A 22,221-nucleotide genomic window follows, 5' to 3' on the forward strand; every position below is an offset into this window, starting at 1 on the left:
AGACATGGAAGATGTTGGCCAAACGGTACAAAGTTTCAGTTAGGATGAATAAGTTCTGGAAACCTACTGTGCAGCATGGTGATTATAGTTAATAATATTGCACACTTGAAAATTGCTGAGAGTAAATTTTAAATGTTCTCACGACAAAAAGATAAGCATGAGGGGCAATGGATATGTTAATTAGCTTGATTTAATTATTTCATGATGTATATAGATATCAAAATGTCACATTGCATACCATAAATGTACACAATTTTATTTATCAATTATACCTAAATTCAACTGGGGGAAATAGAAATCATGGATACTGGGCATAAAGCATAAAAGATATTGATGACTAGTGAAATATTCAAGAGACAGAAAGCTATTTATAGGAGAAAGGAATGGATTTGAAAAGGAAGAGAGAGAGAAACAAAAACCCTGAGTACACTGAGCTTTTGAAAGACAGGGTATTGGCCGGATGTGGTGGCTCATGCCTGTAATCCCAGCACTTTGGGAGGCCAAGGCAGGCGGATCATGAGGTCAGGAGGTCAAGACCATCCTGGCTAACACAGTGTAACCCCATCTTTATTAAAAATACAAAAAAAAAATTTAGCCGGGTGTAGTGGCGGGCGTCTGTAGTCCCAGCTACTTGGGAGGCTGAGGCACGAGAATGGTGTGAACCCAGGAGGTAGAGCTTGCAGTGAGCCGAGATCACGCCACTGCACTCCAGCCTGGGCAACAGCGAGACTCTGTCTCAAAAAAGAAAAAAAAAAAGAAAGAAAGACAGGGTATTTAGAAAGAGCAGGGAATCAATATTAGAGGCATTTGCTATACTATAATGTAGGATTTTGAGGTGACAGTATTTTAAAGCATATGTTGCTACATAGTTTCATCTCTCAATTTTCAAGAAATGTAAGTAAAGACTTATACCATCTATTAAGGCTTTTTGGAAGTATCTTTGAGCTGTCTTGTGGATACAATATTATGCTGGTTCTGGTCTAGAGGATACCCGGTTTAACTTGGGTTACATAAGATTCTTCGAAGCCATTGTCAAATCTTTAAGGAAAATGACTAGACTCAGGATCATGTTGAGTACAGATCTACACTTTCAAGCATCAATTTCTTCTCAGAGTTCTGTCTTTCCTAATCATCTTCAATAAGGATTTAGAGCCATTTTTAGTACCAATTGTAGCAATACTTAAAGATGAATGATAGGGGTGAACAGCCCTATAGTACCAGAAGGCATTGAAAACATTTATTTACTCTGAAAACCGGAAGAATTTATTGTAGATAAAAATGATATAAAGCAGAAATTCACCTAACTGCACATTAGAATCATGAGAGAGATTTAAAAGACACCAATGTCTGGGTCTTAACCCTAGTGATTTGAATATAATTGGTCTGGGAGGGCTTGGCAGGACTATTTTTTATAAACTCTCCCAGTGATTCTAAGGTGCTGCCAGACTTGAGGACAACTGTTGTAGAGATTATCACCACCAAGCATGCCGATGAAGGCCATAGGCACATGAACCACGTGTGTGGAGAACTCACATTTTCTCCAACACTTTTCTGCCATTCAGTTCTAATATATCATGAGAAAGCCTATCTCTAGTGCTTCTTTAGGAAGTAAAGATACTGTCAAATCAAGGAATCTTTCTAGGTTGATATGAGCATCTAGGAGTTAACATGCAGAATAACTGTGACCCCAGAAAAGAACTTCATGTCCACATTTAAATGTTGCAGTTGTAATAAATGGTAGAATTGGCCCAAGGTTCAAGGCCAGTATGCAAATGTCAAAAATCTGCCACAAAGGCCATTGAGTCCTACAGAGCAAATCAGACATTCGGGCAAAGCTTACTTTGATGTTCTGCATCTGTAGAAAGGAGGGCCTGGGCCACTTAGTTCATATTTGTCCTATGTGACAACACTAATTTCATGTAGGAGAGGCGCCACAGGTGTAGGAGACACAGTTGATGTTACTTTGAGTAAGAAGCTCTGGTATTCCACTTCATCTGCCCTACCTTTCCCCCCAGTCCCTCTTGTTTTGCTTACTGGCTGCCCCCTACCCTGGCTTTCCTTCTCTCCTGGCACTCCTGGAGTGTCTCTCGTTGGCAGCTGCTGCACTGGCCATTCCTGAGACTGCTTTGTTGTCTGCACTTCTAGCATCCTCTAAATTAGATCTGGGAAGCAAATGCATCCTGTCCATTTCCCACATTCGAAGTCTTTCAATCCACACAACACTTCCTGCTGTGGTGATTAAAAGGAGCCACCCGTGAATGTATGAATGCTTTATATGTTGCTTAAAAACAACAACAGGCCAGGCGCAGTGACTCACGCCTGTAATCCCAGCACTTTGGGAGACTGAGGTGGGCAGATTGCTTGAGGCCAGGAGTTCGAGACTAGCCTAGCCAACATGGCAAAACCCTGTCTCTACTGAAAATACAAAAATTAGCCAGGTGTGGTGGCACACACACTTGTAGTCCCAGCTACCCAGGAGGCTGAGGCCGGAGAATCGCTTGAACCTGGGAGGTGGAGGTTGCAGTGAGCCGAGATTGTGCCACTGCACTCCAGCCCGGGCAACAAAGTGAGACTCTGTCTCAAAAAACAAACAAACAAAAAAATAAAAAATTAAAAAAAACCCCAACAACGGAAGAGACTAGTGCAATTTATATTGTATTGAAAATTACCCTTTGGATATTGTCATCTTCCAGTAAAATATCACTTTTTCACAGTTATTTGGTTGTTTTCTCCCTTAAAATAGCCATTTCTGAGGGTAACGGCCACTAGAATTTCTAAACAGAAGGAAAAGAAAGTGACTTGTTTTGTACTGGGAAAGTTTGACGGCTGAGCTCTGCAGGCGAGAAAGCGCTGCAAGAGGCCTGCGCTTACGAGGAAGAGAGGAAGCGGGAAGAAGGAAATCAGTGGCTTTCAGGGTCACAAAACCTGACCAAAACATATCAAATGAAGTCCTTTTCCATACAAATAAACAATCCCTCTCAGTCCCCTTTTCTCATTAGTTGTGGTTGAAGGACTTTTTACTTTTAATGAAGTCTGTCTCAGGTTATCTATGACTGTTTAACAAAACTCCCTCAGATAACAGCTTAACGCAAGAAGGGTCACTGATGATGATTATTTCTGAAAGTGCTGAGGTTTGGCTGAGTACACTCTCGCTCAGGTTCTCTTGTGGGATTGCAGTCCCATAATGGCTGGGGCTGGGTCTTCTCGAAGGCCTCCGAACTCAAAGTTCTGCTGTGGGCTGGGGTTGCCACACTGTGTCTCCTGGGGCATCTTTCTCTGGGTCTCTGCGGCCTCTCCAAGGGCTCTCTTCAGCATGGTGGCTTCAGCAGTTAGACTTCTCACATGGTGACTCAGGGCTCCAAACACATGTGTCTCAAGAGACAGCCAAGCAGCAGCCGTATTGCTTTGTATGACCTGGCCCTGGAAGTCATTTCCTCCACATTCTATTTGTTAGAAAGCAGTTAGTAAGCCTGGCCCATGCTTAAGGAAAGAAGGATTAAGACCTGCCTCTGCTGGGAGACATGCCAAACAATCGGCGGCATGTTTTACAACCACCGCAGGGTCAAACTCATTTCATTTGTAAAGGCCTTGCTCTTAGTATGAAAAAATCTCAAATCCTTGGTCATAGTAAAGCCTGTAATTTAGATCTGCGGCCATAAGAAACAAATTTGCCTTTTGTACCATGTCAGGCATGTGGTATTGTTTGAATGTCTGGAGCCTAACATTACCCATAGTGACATTTTATGCATCACTGTTCTATACATGGTTTGTGCTCTGGAGGTTTTTGGTAATGATCTTAAGAGATACAATTGCATTCTGTCTGCTCAGAACCATTGACCCATCTGAATCTCATGGATGTTCCTCCTTTTCATCTCTGTGTGCCCAAGGATTACCTGTGGGGCTTCCTTAGCTGGGAGCCAGAGCTGGCCATGTTGAAATGCATGACAGATGAAGGCTTATACTAAAGAGAAACAAAAACCAGAAAATCTCAGGACATCTTTTCTACTCTAAATAGGATCGGATATAAAATTTCCAAAATGAGAACTACAATTTTGCTTAGAAAATGCCTGCTTTCTGCACTATCAGTTCACAATAGACCTGACTGCTTTCCCAACCGGGTTCCTCCTTTAGCTTCTCTGTGTTGTCTTATCGGCTTGCAATAGTCTGCCTTTTCCAATTTTTCAGGCTTTTTCTGACCATCTTTTTGCTCTTGCATCAAGACCTCATCCTTCAGAAAAGTTTCACTGAGGTTATCATCTCTTTGGCTATGATGGAAAGGCTCCAAGGCCTATATGTACTTATTTTCTTCCGGTCTCCCAGATAGTACCCAGTAATCCTGCCTGCTAATGTGGGCACTGGTATCTATACATGTTCCCTCCCACATTGTTGCAGGGTTGGTCTATGTGATCAATAGAATATGGCAGAAGTGCGGGTGTGTCACTTCTGCGATGGTAAGCAACACTGTGGCTTCCTTCTTGGTTGCTCTCTCTCTTAGATCACCTGCTTCTATGGAGGCTGGCTTCCATGCAGTGCTAGGGAGAGGCCCGTGCAGTGAGTAACCGAGTATTAGGGCCAAAAGTCCCAGCAGTGGGACTTCGGAAGTGAATCCTCCAGCCCAGACTTCAGGTGACTGCAACCTCATGAGAGTCCTTAGTCAGACCCAACTAAGTCGCTCTCAGATTCCTGACCTTTATATATTCTGTAAGATGATCAACTGTTTTTGTTCTAAGCTGCTACATTGTAGTGAACTCATTACACAGCAATAGATAACTAATATGATCTCTTTCTGTCCTTTCCCCAGTCGCCCTTGGTCAATGCTGAATAAGTTGTCTTTGGCCCTCAAAGGTGGTCCATTGTCTCTCATAGCACATACTTGCTTTTCTTATGGGAATTTTATAGGTCTCTTTTGATTGTCTCAACTTTCTATGGAATTGAAAATTGCCAAAGGCTATTATTTAAATCTGCACTCAAATCTATTATTCAAACCTATGCTCAATAAGTCAGTGGTATACACACATAAATACATTCACACACACACATTATATATGTGTGTGTATCTATATATAGATATAGATACTGCCAAATATATATCAGAAAGACTTCCCTTTCCAATAAAATAAGTTGGGAGGTTTGTGTTGGCCTGCCACATTCACATGTTATGTAAATGGTCCTAGGAAAAGTATGCTATAATCCTATACAAACTTTAAAAAAATTCTGACAAGTTATAAATAAGACTATTTGCTGTTCATAGCATTTGTTTTTGCTTATTTTCTTCTCATCTTTTTAAGTCAATTTACTTGATATCTGGGAGTTATAAAAATATTTTAAGATAGCCTGATTTACTACCCAATAGCTGGATTATAGTTTTGAATTCTCCCGTAGAGGAAAAATGTTAATGTCTGAAAGTAATGTTTATGCCAGTTGACTCTCTATTAAATGTATGTATTTTGGATCTCTACTGCCTAAAATATACCTTCTGCTATTTCTGTTGAGATGTGCTAATACCTCAGTGAAACCTAAATTACACCAGAAAAAGCAGTTTTCTCAGGATTTCTTTATAGTCAGCAACAAGAGGTAAAAAGGTGAGTGAAAACCTTCTGGGTGATTTTTCTAGATAGTCCTCACCTGCTGTAATTCTTAGCCAGAACTACCCTTGTTGAGAAGTCCCTTTTCTCCAGCTCTATCAGAGCATGCCCCGGCCCCTTTCATCTCCCCATTCATTCCCTTCAGCAGAGGTGTGATTTAAGCAATGAATTTGGGTGAAGACCTGAGTATACACGGCTCGGCTGCTGCTTCTTCGCTCAAGAACACCTAATGTCTGTTCTCTCCGCTCTCGGCCGTGTGGTAAGCTTAAAGTGAAGTACCTGCCTTGTGTGTTTATGTGTGTGTGTGTTCGGGTGGGGGGTGGATCCTGAGTTTGGCCAGTTCTTTGACTTTTTTTTTTTTTTTTTGAGACAGAGTCAGAGTCTCACTCTGACTGTTGCCCAGGCTGGAATGCAGTGGCGTGATCTTAGCTCACTGCAACCTCCGCCTCTCACATTCAAGGGATTCTCGTGCCTCAGCCTCCTGAGTAGCTGGGATTACAGGCATGAACCACCACTCCTGGCTAATTTTTGTATTTTTAGTAGAGACACGGTTTCACCATGTTGCCCAGGTTGGTCTCAAACTCCTGCCCTCAAGTGATCCGCCCGCCTCTGCCTTCCACATTGCTGGGATTACAGGTGGGAGCTGCCATGCCAGGCCCTCTGCCTGTGATTTGAAGGATACAACAAATGCTGTCGGATCCCCATTCTTCTCCTCCCAGTGTTCACAGAAGAGTGTTTATCACAAACACCTGTCGTTTGTTTTGGAATGTGTGTTTTGTCGTTTTTTCTGGCCACAGGAATATTCTTGGCCCATGCATAAGACAAGCTGTAAGTACTTAAGAGTTCATGTCCCTAGAAGTAGCCCTCAATGACAGCCCAGGAGTCAATGAATAAATATGTCAGCTTCCAGGAGCCTAGGCTGAGATAACTCTCAGAGTTGTGTTCTGTGCTTTCTCCCAGCCTTACCCAGACGGAGTGAGCTCAGGCTGCCTGCAGCAATAACTGGCTTTAGAACATTCTCTTTGTTGGCTTTCTTCTCTGTCGCACTCCCTCACTCTCCTTCTTGGATTAATTCCCAGATGAACTACTAGTCCAATCCTTGGCTTGGGTTCTGCTTCAGGTGAATCTGTTTAGAGACCATCATTTAGGCAACGCTGCCTCCCACCTATGCCACCTTCTCCCACAGCTTGCAGTGATAAAGCACATGTTTCCAGCCCCATCTGCTGACTTCTCTGTTTAGTTCAGTTGAGTATCCAGGTGGGTAAATTATTTATATTATTGGCATTCCTTCTCAAGTCTTCATAATTTTGACTTTTCTGCTTCTTGCAGTTTCCTGGTAATAAAATTGAAAAATATAAAATTTAGCCTTTTAAATAAACAGTTTGCCTCACAACCCACCCTATTTCTGCCAAAGACATGAAAAAATACGTAGCCGTTTTCTATTTTGTTTATAGTGCTATAGGCTCATGGCAAATTTAGTCTCCTTGCTAAAATTTGACTAATATTGCTTTTGTTGTCAGTATTGAATTTTTTTCTGTCAGATAACCAGATTCACATTTGTTTCTATTCCACCTTTGTATAGCAGTTTTCTCTGGAAACAGAAAATATTTTTTATAACATTGCTCTTTATTTATATTTGCTCTTGGAGCTGAGTCAGAAAAATTTGCAGATTGGAAATTGAGGCTAAGAAGTTAGTGTGCAAACTTGGATGAATTATTTAGTTTGTCTCATTTATAAAACAGGGATGACATTATTTTAGCTACAAAATAGAATGGCTGCTAATGTCAAATAATATGAGTGAATGTGTTGTCCTGTAAGTATAAGGTGAGATTTTAAAAATGCTGGTTTTTATTTACTCAGGAATAATTTTGGTTTTGAGGCAAAGAGAGGCAGTTAAGTCTTAAGAACAGGGCTCATTTGAAAGCACAGGTGAGGCCCCTCAGGGACCTATTGGCTTCTAAAGTAGACAGATAGACAATTGCTTTCTAGGAGGCTCTAATGTATTCTAAGCATGGTACATTTAAGATCCATGGCGGGGAAGGGAGTTGATTGTTTTCACTAGATTGTTTCTGGCACAACAATTCGTGAAATGGTACTTTCTCTAAATTGTCATTAAGAATCTGAAGCAAGGTCATGAGCTTGGGGGAGGGCAGTGTGGTATGGAAAAGCCAGCTAAAATGCCTTGGAGTTAATCAATAGTTGGGATCCTCAAATGACTGCCTCTTTCACGTGATACTTGCACTAATCCTGGGTGAGGATGCATCTGACAGTCGACTTGATTAAAATAATTTTACTATCTCCTGTGCCTCTAACCAATTGAAAACTTTGTTTCTTCATCTCAAATGTGGCATTGGTTAACTAAAATAGGCATTCTCTGATATGTAAAAAATTGGGAGTACATCATGATGTTTATTAACAAACTTTTTTTGACATTTGTGAATTTCTGTATTTGAGATTTCCTATATTTGAGATTCATCATTTTTTTAAATCTCAAACATATCCAGAATGTTATCGCCTCATGTAAATTTAGGCAAGCTCTTTTCAAATAAAACAACAAAAATGCCCAAAGTCTTGTTTTTATTTTCTAGCTTTCACTGACACCTGGTGGCCTCTCTTGTTATGTGAGGAAAGAGAGTTATTCTAGGTTGTGCTTTGGGCTAGACAGCAGCTTGTTGTCTTCTGACTGTGTCGTGTATTTGGATCTCAGAGAATCTTTAATTTCTCCTTCAAATTGTACATCTCATCTAGAGCCCTTTGACATGACCACCTAGCTTGAGCATTGTATTTCTAGTGATAAGTTTCATTTCTTTGCTAAGGGTCCTCAATAATAGAATTTTTGTTTTTGCTAAGATTGAATTTTCTAGTTTCTGTGGCTATTTACCTATTTTTTCCTCCCGTATTTCTTATCATTTTCCCTTTAATAGACTCTTACTCCTACTCTTTGGAAGTAAATTAGAGACACACAGATTTGTCTGGTATTCTAGACTCTGATCTGCCTTCTGAACTATAGATTTTGCATATATTTAGGGAAAGGAAGAGTTAGAGCTAAGGGATTCAAGTGTTCACTCTAATTCTATGTTCTTTTGCCCACAAAGTTATAAAAACGTGTCCTGAAAAGTAAAATTGAGCCAATGTAGAAATGGCCTTCTAAACCTGTTGGCATCCTGGGGTACCAAGGATTCACCTCTCTTCTGCCCCGGGTAATAACAAGCACAAAACAGATCCAGATAAATCAAATAAAATATAATTATTAGTTTTATTACCCCAAAAGCCCATGGTTCCCTGATTGGCAATGGACACAATATTAGAGGCTTCCTACTACCTCCATCCAAATGGCCTTGAACTGGCCCTGGAGAAGGTTGGGTCTGCAAAACCTACAGTGACCTGATTCTACTAACTACTTAGAGGATCTTGGGCTGCGTTACTGCCAGGTAGCAGTGCAGGGAGAAGAGAAATATTCCCACATGAGTTTAATCTCAAGATGATAGTAGTCTTAGAAAAATAATCCTATAACATATGCAGGCCAAAATGAAAACTCATTCGTGGTGAATATGTATCCCACAATACTTTTTGTCTTAATCCAAAGACTGCATATGAAGTTCACAGTTGTCCCCTTGTGTGTGATTCCATTCCATTGGTACGGAATATTTGACACATAGGGTAGAAATATCAGACAGACAGAAAGCCTTAATGACTTTAGGTGGAAAACATCAGATTGACTTTAGTTTGCAAAATGAGGGGCGAGAGATAAAATTTATTAATGCTTATGTAGAATTCCTACATGCAAATAGGATGGAACTATAGTTCTGTATTTAGAAATTTAATTAGAATCTGTATAAACTGGGAGAAAAGTACCAGTTTTCCATGGAAGCCCACATTTAGGACTAAAATTACCGTCTTTCTATAGTAAGATGAAATGTAATTTACTGAGTGCCTACCATATACTAGAAATTAGAACTTATATTACTAAGATTTAATGGAGCTCATTATATTCTGGTGGTCAGACTAAAAAGACTGGGCATCTTAGAGGAAAGGCTGAGGATGGGGTGGGAGATTTGGCTTAAGAATACAAAATGATACATTTTTTAAAATTAAAAGAAGTTTGGAAATTAAGCTCAGTTTCTAATGTTCGGATGAGGAAACCAAAACCACAAAAAGTGATGGGATTTTCTCAGTCATTTGAGGTCATTAATAGCAAAGGAGGACCAAAACCAGGCCTGACTATTTCCAGACAATGTGCTTCTCATGTTTCCACATGACCTTTGTCATTTATTGTTTGCATCCAAGGCCATAACGAATACATATATAAACTATGCACCCAGCACCATGCTTGATGTTTGCTATGCGAGGTCCTCAGTCAAAATCCCTGATACTTGGCCTGTAATTGTTATTTTTATCTTTTCATGAGAAACAGGATTAAGTGTTTCCATAGTTTAGTGTTTTTAAATAAGTCACTGTAAGATAAATTCTGCATATTGCACAGGGGAATGAACATATTGATCTTATAAAATGTCTGAGAGAAAACTCTATTTGTCCAGAGTTTGCCTGCTCTTTAATCTTCCTAGAACATGTTAGAGACTTGCCCCTTTATGACTCAAAAATAAGTGAAAGTTGTGATTAGATAGCACAGTTTGAGGCTCACGAGGTAATAAAAGAGAATATAGCACTTCCTCAGCTTTTGATGCCATCGACTTGGTCAAGGTCATGAGGTCTGGCTGTGGAATGTGTGCCTGGTCTAGGAGGTCTGAATTGCACAGGTGGGGATGACACCCTCATGCTCAGAGCAGGAGCAAAGCTAGTATTATCGAAGTACTGCTTGGCGCAGCATTTTGTCAGCCATAAAGAGACAGTAAAGCCCATTTGGCTAGTCTCTTTAATTTTCCTACATTTCTATCTCCTTATGTTTAAATAATGCAAAGTAAGGTCCTGCCTAGAATGGAGAGGTGACTCTAATTTTGTAAAGCTTCTAAAATGTTTTGCATAGAATTTTGGCAGACACTAAAACAGCACTGGGGAGATACATTTGAAAGATACATTGTTCCTGCGATAGCCCAGTTCTGTTTTTCTGTTGGATTACGATAGTACCTTGAAAGCAGAAGCCATATCTTATTCATCTTCATATTCCAGCACCCAGCACATCAGTCGGTACCCAACGAGATAGTGAGAGTCGGAGCTCTCTGGGGGAGCAGCGGGAGATGAGTCTAGAAGCATAGAATGACTCTAAGCAGCTCAAGGAGGGTCTTGAATACACATTGGCTAACGTGGTTGATTTTTAAAACAAAAGAAGTATTATTTAGTTGGATATTTGAATCTGAAACTATAACATTACTTAAAGTCTACTAAAGGCCTGCAAATGGGGAACAATGGTAATGAGGCCTCCGTATGATATTTACGAATTCATCTAACTTGAACAGAGTAGCACTTAGACTATTGACAGCAGTAGAGACTTACCAATGATCTTACCAAAGTCTCTCAGCATCAGATGCTCATGTGCACTTATGGCCAGGGTTGGATCATGGAGAATTCCTGCCTGCATTCTCAGAGTGCCCAAAGTACCAGCTGCTTGTGGTTTTCATTAAAGATAGATCTATGTGCCTTACATGCCAGACTTGCAGGTGGCAGAGTTGACTTTCTGCACTGTAATATTAACAGCCCTGGCTTTTGTGCTTATGTACAAAGGATCATCCCACAGCTGGGAGGAGGTTTCAGGGCCGCCTGGGAGCAGAGGAAGCTTTTTGCAAATTTTTTTTTTTTCCCTTTTAACATGGCCTAGGCCTTTAATCCACTAATTGTTTATGGCGGCATTAGTCTTCATACTTTTTTACAAAAAGTATTCTTTGAGAAGTATTAAAACTTTGTTAGAGATGGTCACCAGTCTGGCTACTTCTTTTGGCTTACAGTTGAAGAAAGATTTAGCAAAAATTATACACTAGGAGAGGACATTATAGCCCTGGCTTCCTAGAAAAGGGCGGGGAATAATTTAATTATGCTTACTAATGAAGCTCTCAGTAAAAGAGTGTTTGATAGCTGCTTAGATACCCTACCAGGACTCCATTCAAAAAAGTATTACAGAAACTTTAAAACTGCCAGATCCATTTACCCTGCAGCTTAAAATTCTTTAATGGTTCTTTATAATCTTTAGGGTAATACACAAGCTCATATGACGTTCAGGCCTCTTCCAATTTGGTCCCAAATTTCCTTTCTGGTGTCTTTATGCAACTCCTCCTCCCATCAGCTTGCTCCCCATCCCTCCAACACCTGATACAACTTCACACCTCTTGAGGGCCCTCTACTATATTCCCAGAAGGAACTCCAGTTTTGAAAAATTGTGGTAAAACATACTCAACATAAAATGTACTATTTTAACCATTTAAAGTGTAAAATACAGTGCATTAAATATATTCATAATGTGATGCAGCCATCATCACTATCCAGTTCCAGAACTTTTTCACCACTGCTAATGGAAGCCCACAACCAGTAAGTATCCCCCCTCATTTTCTCCTCCACACACCAGCCCTTTCTGTCTCTATGAATTTGCCTATTATGGATGTTTCATATAAATGGAATAATACAAGATATGGCCTTATGCGGTGGCTTCTTTTACTTAGCATAATGTTTTCAACATTCATCCATGTTGCAGCATGTATCAGTGCTTCATTCCTTTTATATCACTGAAGACTATTCCATTGTATGTATATACCACATTTTGTTTACCCATTATGGACACTGTGGATGTTTCCACCTTTTGACTGTAGTGAATAGCTGCTATGAACATCTGTATACAAGTTTCTGAACATCTGTTTTCAATTCATATATATGTGAATTTAAATATGTGTTTAGAATACATGTAGAAGTCTCAACAAGATAACATTCAATTTATATGAACATACCATATATATAATTATATATATGAATTTATGGAATCCTTGGATAATTTATATGTATACTTGTATATAAATCCATGTATATACACACACACATGCAATTGGGTTTTTTTTTGTATTTTTGTTGTTAAATTGTAAAAGTTCAGTATGTGTTGATACTAGACCCTCATCTGATGTATGATTTGCTGATATTTTCTCCCAGTCTGTGGTATGATTTTTCACTCTCTTGGTAGTGTCCTTCGATAAACAAAAGTTTCAAATTGTGCTGAAGTACAGTTTGTCTTTTGAAGTAGCAGTTAAAGTACAATTTTTCTTTTGTTGCTTTTTGGTGTCATATTTAAGAAATCATTACTAAATTCTGTGTTAGGAAGATTTTACTCTGTTTACTTCTTAGAGTTGTATAGTTTTAGTTCTTGTATTTAGGCCTTTAATTCATTTTCAGTTTATCGTATATATGGCGTAAGGTAAGGGACCAATTTCATTCTTGTGGATATTCCATTTACTGAGCAGCATTTGTTGAAGAGACAACCTGATATGGTTTGGCTCTGTGTTCCCACCTAACTCTCGTCCTGATTGTAATAATCCCCACACGTCAAGGGCAGGACCAGGTGTAGATAACTGAATCAAGGTGGGGCATGCTGTTCTCATGATAGTGAGTTCTTACAAGAGCTGATGGTTTTCTAAGGGACTTCCCCTTTGCTGGACACTTCTCTCTCCTGTCACCATGTGAAAAGTATTACGGGGTGGGTCTTTGTTCTTAAAGCTCCCAAAATGGTGGCGGGCTGCTCCCAAGATGGCAGCAAGTCTTTTGTTCTCTGACCTGGGGTTCTTGGCCTCACAGATTCCAAGGAATGGAACCTTGGGCCATGTTGTGAGTGTTGTAGCTCTATTAGAAGCTGTGGGTCATGGAAGAGAACCGTGGAACCCAGTGACTAGTGTTCAGCTCAGTTAGGACAAACCTGGGCACTTAGCCATGCAGGAAAGGTGGCAAGCCTCTAGCCCACTCGGGAGCAGCAGTGGGAGCCTTGCTGCATCAGAAACGCAGTGGACATCCTGCCAGATCTGGAGGGATGGAAGTTAATGGCAGGTCTGTGATGACGGTGAACAGCAGTGGTGGACGGTGAGTGAAAGCTCAGCTCGAGCCAAAACAAACATGGACCGAAAGAGTGTACAGTTGCAAGATTTGATAGAGTGAAAACAGAGCTCCCATACAATGGGAGGGGACCCAAAGGGGGTTGACTACTCCTGGCTCAAATGCCTGGGGTTTATGTCCCAATCATTGTCCCTCCCACTGTGCTCTCAGATGATAGATGATTTGACTATTTCTTTACCTCCTGCTTTTAGCCTAATTGGTATTTTAGTGAGCCCTCTTTACTACTTGATTGGTCGGGTGTGAGCTGAGTTACAAGCCCTGTGTTTAAAGGTAGTTGTGTTCACCTTCCCCAGCTAGGCTTAGGACTGCTTAGCCGGCCTAGGAAATTCAGCTAGTCCTGTCTCTCAGTCCCCCGTCTCAACAGGAAAACCGAGTGCTATTGGGGAGGTTGGCCAACGACTGCTCTGCTTCCTACTGAATTGTGACATAGTAGGGGTCAGGCAGTTGAGATTTCCTTGGGAGGGGTGCCTTCAATGTCATCAACATCAGAGCATGGCCTAGCAGGCTGGTCCAGGGGTCCACGGTAGATCTTAGTCATGAACTGCATCTGGGGCTCCATTTGAAGAACCACTAGTAGTTTTACAGCTTCGATTCTGGAATAGACAAACTTAACAAGGAGGTTAAAGATACAGGGATTGAAATGTATGGCCTGAAGTGATTATTTCTTTGGCACACTTCACAGGCCCTGACTATCTGCTTGATAGTTTTGAAAAGGCCTGGCCCAGTAAATAAAGATTTGGCCATCTGATGGGTGCTATCAATGCCTAAGTGAAAGGTCTGGTGAAGGGTTTTAAGTAATTTCCATTGGTTAGCTGCAGGCAAAAGTATTTTTCCTTCTTCCATGGCTAGCCGTCCTGAGGGGAGGAAACTATGTCCTCATGAGGTTCTACATTCTATTTCTTCTGCTGAGTTACTGGGGCTTGGTTTCCCCAGAGGGGATTACCCCATACTAGGGGTTCTTCTATAAGCATTTCTAATGGAGAGTCCCGCCTTGCGGTTCTTTAGGCTTCAATATCCCCTTGGTGGTTCCCTTCTATTTCCCTTTCCTTTCTGATGACCCCAGCAGTTTAAGACTGCCCCCTCTTTAGGCTTCTGTACAGCCAATAATCATCTCGTAATGGCTTCCTGATGTTTGATAGGTGTTCCCTCAGAAGTTAGGAATTCCCTTTCTCTCCATATTGCTGCATGGGCATGGAGGACTAGGTAAGCATACTTAGAGATTATATATATATTTACCCTTTTTCTTTCTCCTAATTCTAGTGTATAATGGCCCCTGCTTTTGCTAGGATCTCTCCCTAAGAAAGAAGTAGGGTCTTCAGGCATAATTAGAAAGGCATAAGAAAAGAGTAAAGTTCTCCAGTCACAACTTAGTGTCTGTGAGAAGTATCTAGGGACTGTCTTAGGATATCTCTCAGATAGTGACAGATCTGGAGGACAGTTGTCCAGGACAGGAGAGTAAGACTGAGAAGGCTGCACCAGTGTCCAGGCGACAGTTAACCCCTGGCCCTCAATGGTCAAGCATAACTAGGGCTCTGTGAGGGTGATGGCATGGGCTGGCACTTGCCCCAGGCACCCTCAGTCCTGTTGCTGGATCATCTGGTTAGTGGCTTCTGACTCAGAGGACCTTCATCCCCTGGGGCAGTTGGGCTTCCAGTGATTCCCTTGACATAAGGGGCATGGACGGCGGTTGGGGCGGGGGGTGGCTTATTTCTATTCAGACAATCTTTTTTAAGGTGTCCTTGTAGACCACACTGGGAACAAGCCCTATTAGGCATTTGATTTGCCCAGACTTTCCCTTTTCCAGAGCCTCCAAAGTCCACTTGCCTGAGGGCTATGATTAAAGCAGTGGCCTTTTTTTTTTTTTTTTTTTTTTTAAATCCTGTTTGTCCTGTTCCATCTGCTCCTCTTGATCTCTATTATAAAAAACCAAGGTTGCCAAGTTCAAAAGGGCTTCGAAGTTTTGCTCCGGGCCTAAGGCAGACTTCTGAAGTTTCTTCTAATGTCTGCAACTGAATGAGTGATAAACTTATCCTTTAAGATTAGTTGGCCTTCACTAGAGTCAGGTGACAGAGAGGTATGCTTCCTCAGTGCCTCCCTTAGTCTCTCCAGAAAGGCAGTAGGTTTTTCTTCCTTTCCCTGTGTTAAAGTGGACAATTTATAGGCTGCTTCCTAGTCTTCCTTAGTCCTTTTAGCACGCAAGTTAGCAAATGTCTGCAGCATCAATCTCCATGTTCTGATTCTGCATCCCAGTGAGGGTCTACACTGGGAACTGCTGGGGAATTGTTCTCTTTCCTCTGTTGTCATCCTATCATTGACCTGACTGAGATAACAGAGATTGCCAAACTCTCAGGCTGCAGTTATGGCAGCACTTCTCTCATTTGGGGTTAGTGTCTGATCTAGCAGTAACATTATATCTCTCCATGTCAGATCAAAGGATTGTCCTAACCCTTATAAAACATCAATATAACCATCAAGGTTATCTGATAATTTACCTAGGTCTATTCTAATTTGCTTCAAGTCTGAGAGAGAAAAAGGTCCATACACTCTGACTGGGCTGAACTCTCCAGAATATATCTCAGAGGTGTTTTTGCCTTGGGGGGAACGCTTCCCATCTGAAAAAAGAACATAGGGATGCCAGCACCTTAGTCATTTTCCGATGAGCATTAGTCCTAGAGCGTCCTCTATGGTCCTAGTGCTTATTCCTTTCAGGGTGCGTAACCACCCATGGACCTCTGCTTATCAGATTTGTGATGCTCACTGACGTAGCAGTCCTGCGCCTGTTTTCCTGCCTTTCTTGACTACAAAGAAAGGGGTCCAGGCTGCTGGATTCTAGTGGTCCTTTACCAGCATGCCCAACATTGGCTTTGCGCTCAGAGGTGAGTTACAGAGCTGGGCTGGGTTCCTGAGTATTTCATAACGACCCAGCTGCCCCATCAAGATGTGTTCCCGTAAACAACAATTCTTATGCAAATTCATTTCAGAGAGAGTGTAGGTAACCTTTTGAGTCAGGATTGAGGTAGTTTTTTTTTTTTTAAGATGGTAAGCATTTTTTCCAAAGCGAACTTCGTTTATGTCTGTGGACTAGACTAAGGCCACAAGATTAGAAGTTAGGATAATACAGGTTACACTGTTAACTTTTAGCAAACTTTACTTTTGTTGAAAACCTTGTAAGTTTGGGATTTCAATTATCCTTTGCTATTAATAAGATCTTGTGTAGTCCAAATTAACTTAGAATTGGTATAGATTGTTTTTTTTTATTCTGCAAGTACTTTAATGCTTGGCTGAGTGCAAACAGCTCCCACGTTTGAGCAGACCAATTATTAGGCAATTTTCCTAACTCTGCTTCTACAACAGTTTCCCTATCAATTACTGAATACCCATTGTGTGTGGTTTTTTTTCCTCAGTCACCCAGGAGGAACCATCTATCCTCCTGTCCTGAAGGGAGTTTCTCCTAGGTCTGGTTGGACCTTTGTATGGTAATTAAGATTTAATCCCTCATTAGGAAACCTGCTTGGTTAAGGGAATTTTCAGTGGTTAATGTTAAATCACCTTTTTCCAACAGAATAGCCGCATACTTGATGAATTTTGAGTTAGGATAATTTTTTTTTTTTTTTTTTTTTTTTTTTTTTTTTTTGCTTTTTTGACTTAGGATGATTCTGAACTGGTGAGGTGTGCTCACAATGAAGTTTCCTCTAAAAGTTATTTTTCTACTTTCTTCTGCTAGCAAAGCAGTTGCTGGTACAGATTAAATGCTTTGGGGCCATTCATGGGTTACTGGGTTAAGAATTTTTGATAGGATTTCACAGGTTGTCAGTGGTCTCAGTGCTTTCAGGCTACGCCCTTGTTTATACTGACAACAAGTTGGTAGGGAAGTGTTATAGGGTCCTGGAGAAGATCTTCAATGATCAATTATGGGTTTTAAATTTATCCTGGCCTCTTTTTTTTTTTTTTTTAGACGGAGTCTCGCTCTGTAGCCCAGGCTGGAGTGCAGTGTTGCGATCTCGGCTCACTGCAAGCTCCGCCTCCTGGGTTCTAGCAATTCTCCTGCCTCAGCCTCCCGAGTAGCTGGGACTACAAGCGCCTGCCACCACGCTCGGCTAGTGTTTTGTATTTTCAGTAGAGACGAGGTTTCACCGTGTTAGCCAGGATGGTCTCAATCTCCTGACCTCGTGATCTGCTCGTCTCGGCCTCCCAAAGTGCTGGGATTACAGGTGTGACCCACGGTGCCCGGCCTATCCTGGCTTTTAAAGGAATAGGGTACACCAGTTTTTTTTTTTCTTTACTACTTCTACTTCTCTCTTTCTACTCTCTCTTCTCTCTCTCTCTTCCTTCTCTCTTTTCCCTTTTTCCCCTCTTTTCTCTATCTCTTTCCTCTCTTTTTGTAGATGGATTTTGGGAACACAACCGAAGGATGTTCTCTCATTGCCCCCATTTGCCAGTTTAGGAATATGTGCCTCCTTTTAATTTACTCAATTCCCTTTCATCCTGATCTACCATGTTGTCGTAGACCTAGTTCCAGTTGTTAAAGTACTGGGTTATCTGTTCTAATGCCCTGGCCAAAGAGCCAAGGCTTGGAGATTGTGTTGCAGAGGGATAAGCTGGGTAGATATTGGATGAGGAGAGCATCTTACACAATGGGAGAGCAATCCTCCTCGCCATTTACAAACTTGGGGCCGTGGCTCCTAATAGAACTTGGGTCCCTAACAAGGGTGGTGGGGAACAGGTCCCACATAACTGCCCATGTTGACAGCTATATACCTAAATTGGGAGGGGCACCAGGGACAAGACTCCCTGAGTTCATAGCCTAGATGCCTAAGGATGCAGTGTAGAGCTTTCCTAGATCCCTTGGGAGATACAACTTGCTCTAATACTTGGGAGAAGAAGTGAAAGTCTGAAGCATTAGTATCTAGGAGGTGGGGATAGGAGAAAGTAGATTCAGAGGTAAGGAGAATTTTGGGCCTACACTTTCAAGAAGGTCGTGTTCGGGACCCAGGAGGTGTGGGTCAGAAGGAGAGGTAGGGGTGCATGCATAGGTGACTGTTGAGTAGAGACTTCTAACTGCGCCATGATCTTGACTGACCAATGCCGGGAGTTTGGAATGACAGCTTTCTGCCTGTAATTAAACCCCCCCTCCCTTCAGGAAATTGTGAAAGCGGGAGCTGGTTCCAGGCAGACCAACCCTCCCAACCCACAAGGGTTGGGGGTTGTTAGAAAACCTTTTCCAGGAAGCCTCACACCTGAGTCTTAAGTCCGGTGGCCATGCTCATCATTTTCAGCCAGCTGACAGGTGCCCAGTATTTGCTCCGATTATCAGGAAGGAACAGGACAGAACAGTAAATGAAAGTGGTTCGATATTACCACTTTGAAGAATCCCTATACGGGCCACCAAATGTTACGTGGTGGGTCTTTTATCTTGGAGCTCCCAAGATGGTGGTGGGCTGCTCGCAAGATGGGGTGGGCTGCTCCCAAGATGGCGGCAAGCCTTTTGCTCTCTGACCTGGGGTTCTTGGCCTCATGGATTCCAAGGACTGGAACCTGGGGCCATGCGGTGAGTGTTATAGCTCTATTAGAAGCCGTGGGTCATGGAAGAGAACCATGGAACTCAGTGACTAGTGTTTAGTTCAATTAGGACAAACCCGGGCACTTAGCCATGCAGGAATAATGGCAAGCCTCTAGCCCAATTGCGAGTGGCAGTGGACGCCTCACTGGATCAGAAATGCAGTGGACACCCTGCTGGATCCCGAGGGGTGGAAGTCAATGGCAGGTCCTTGATGGTGGTGAACAGCAGTGGTGGACGGTGAGTGAAAGCTCAGCTTGAGCCAGAACAAACATGGACCAGAAGAGTGCGCAGTTGCAAGACTTAACAGAGTGAAATCAGAGTTCCCATATAATGGGAGGGGACCCAAAGGGGGTTGCCTACTCCTGGCTCAAATGCCTGGGGTTTATGTCCCAATCATTGTCCCTCCCCTGTGCTTTCAGATGATAGATGATTTGACTATTTCTTTACCTCCTGCTTTTAGCCTAATTGGTATATTAGTGAGCCCTCTTTACTACCTGATTGGTTGGGTGTGAGCTGAGTTACAAGGCCTGTGTTTAAAGGTAGGTGTGGTCACATTCCCCAGCTAGGCTTAGGAATTCTTAGTTAGCCTAGGAAATTCAGCTAGTCCTGTCTCTCAGAAGTTTGTATTTGCTTCCCCTTCCTCCATGATTGTAAATTTCCTGAGGCCTCCCCAGCCCTGTGGAACTGAGTCAGTTAAACCTCTTTCTTTTTAAATTACTGAGTCTCAGGTATTTCTTCAGAGTAGCATGAGAACAGATTAATACACAACCCTATAGTTTCAATATTTCTCTGGAACACTTTGTACTCCTTTTTGTTTGAAGAACTTTAGTTCTCCCCAATAATGTATCACTTCCTGGCTGCCCTATTAAATAGAGGATTTATTTCTAACTTCTCGTGGATCCTGGAAAGATCATACATGTTAGACTCCTATTTTCTGCTCCTCCCTCACTGTACCCTAGCTCATTCTTGTTTTAGTGCCTTTCTCTGGATGCCCAATATTTTCCACTTGGTTTAGTTTCTCTCCATCCTCATTGCTATGATTGACTAATTCCATCTTAAAGATTTCAACAACTTAAAAAGAGTCTTTCTCTACAGCTGAATCACTGTTATCATATTTGTAGAATTCAAACTCTCTATTGATGACTGGCCTCTCTCCCTTGACTTTCACAATGCCAAGATCTTGGGCTTCCTTTTTTAAAACTATCAGTATATTAGGGTTCTCCAGAGAAACAAAACCAGTAGGAAGTAGGATACACATTCACTCGTCCCTCAGTATCTCAGAGGGATTGGTTCCAGGACTCCTGTGGATACTAAAATCTGTGGATGCCCAAGTACCTTATATAAAATGGTATACAACTTACACACATCCTTCCATATACTTTAAATCATTTCTAGTATACTTGTAATACCTAACACAATATAAATGCTATTTAAATAGTTGATATACTATATTATTTTTAATGCAGTATGTCAACTATATTTAGTTGATATTAAAATATTTTTAATACTTTTTTTTTTTGAGACAGAGTCTTGCTCTGTCACCCAGGCTGGAGTGCAGTGGCACAATCTCAGCTCATTGCAAGCTCTGCCTCCTGGGTTCATGCCATTCTCCTGCCTCAGCCTCCCGAGTAGCTGGGACTACAGGCGCCTGCCACCACGCCTGGCTAATTTTTTGTATTTTTAGTAGGGACAGGTTTTCACCGTGTTAGCCAGGATGGTATCAATCTCCTGACCTCATGATCTGCCCGTCTTGGCCTCCCAAAGTGCTGGGATTACAGGCTTGAGCCACCACGCCCAGCCAATACTGTTTTTTAATTTGTGTTTTTATTTTTATAGTGTTATTTTTTTTTTTTTTTTTTTCTTGTTTTTTTTTTTTTTTTTTTTATTATACTTTAAGTTCTAGGGTACATGTGCATAACGTGCAGGTTTGTTACATATGTATACTTATGCCATGTTGGTGTGCTGCACCCATCAACTCGTCAGCACCCATCAATTCATCATTTATATCATGTATAACTCCCCAATGCAATCCCTCCCTCCTCCCCCCTCCCCCCTCCCCATGATAGACCCCAGTGTGTGATGTTCCCCTTCCCGAGTCCAAGTTTCCTCATTGTTCAGTTCCCACCTATGAGTGAGAACATGCGGTGTTTGGTTTTCTCTTCTTGTGATAGTTTGCTAAGAATGATGGTTTCCAGCTGCATCCATGTCCCTACAAAGGACGCAAACTCATCCTTTTTTATGGCTGCATAGTATTCCATGGTGTATATGTGCCACATTTTCTTAATCCAGTCTGTCACAGATGGACATTTGGGTTGATTCCAAGTCTTTGCTATTGTGAATAGTGCCGCAATAAACATACGTGTACATGTGTCTTTGTAGTAGACTAATTTATAATCCTTTGGGTATATACCCAGTAGTGGGATGGCTGGGTCATATGGTACATCTAGTTCTAGATCCTTGAGGAATTGCCATACTCTTTTCCATAATGGTTTAACTAGTTTACAATCCCACCAACAGTGTAAAAGTGTTCCTATTTCTCCACATCCTCTCCAACACCTGTTGTTTCCTGACTTCTTAATGATTGCCATTCTAACTGGTGTGAGATGGTATCTCATTGTGGTTTTGATTTGCATTTCTCTGATGGCCAGTGATGATGAGCATTTTTTCATGTGTCTGTTGGCTGTATGAATATCTTCTTTTGAGAAATGTCTGTTCATATCCTTTCCCCACTTTTTGATGGGGTTGTTTGTTTTTTTCTCGTATATTTGTTTGAGTTCTTTGTAGATTCTGGATATTAGCCCTTTGTCAGATGAGTAGGTTGCAAAAATTTTCTCCCATTCTGTAGGTTGCCTGTTCACTCTGACGGTAGTTTCTTTTGCTGTGCAAAAACTCTTTAGTTTAATTAGATCCCATTTGTCAATTATGGCTTTTGCTGCCGTTGCTTTTGGTGCTTTAGACATGAAGTCCTTGCCCATGCCTATGTCCTGAATGGTACTACCTAGATTTTCTTCTAGGGTTTTTATGGTATTAGGTCTAACA

Source organism: Rhinopithecus roxellana, chromosome 9 (genome assembly GCF_007565055.1).
Source record: "Rhinopithecus roxellana isolate Shanxi Qingling chromosome 9, ASM756505v1, whole genome shotgun sequence".
In the NCBI taxonomy this organism is placed as follows: domain Eukaryota; kingdom Metazoa; phylum Chordata; class Mammalia; order Primates; family Cercopithecidae; genus Rhinopithecus; species Rhinopithecus roxellana.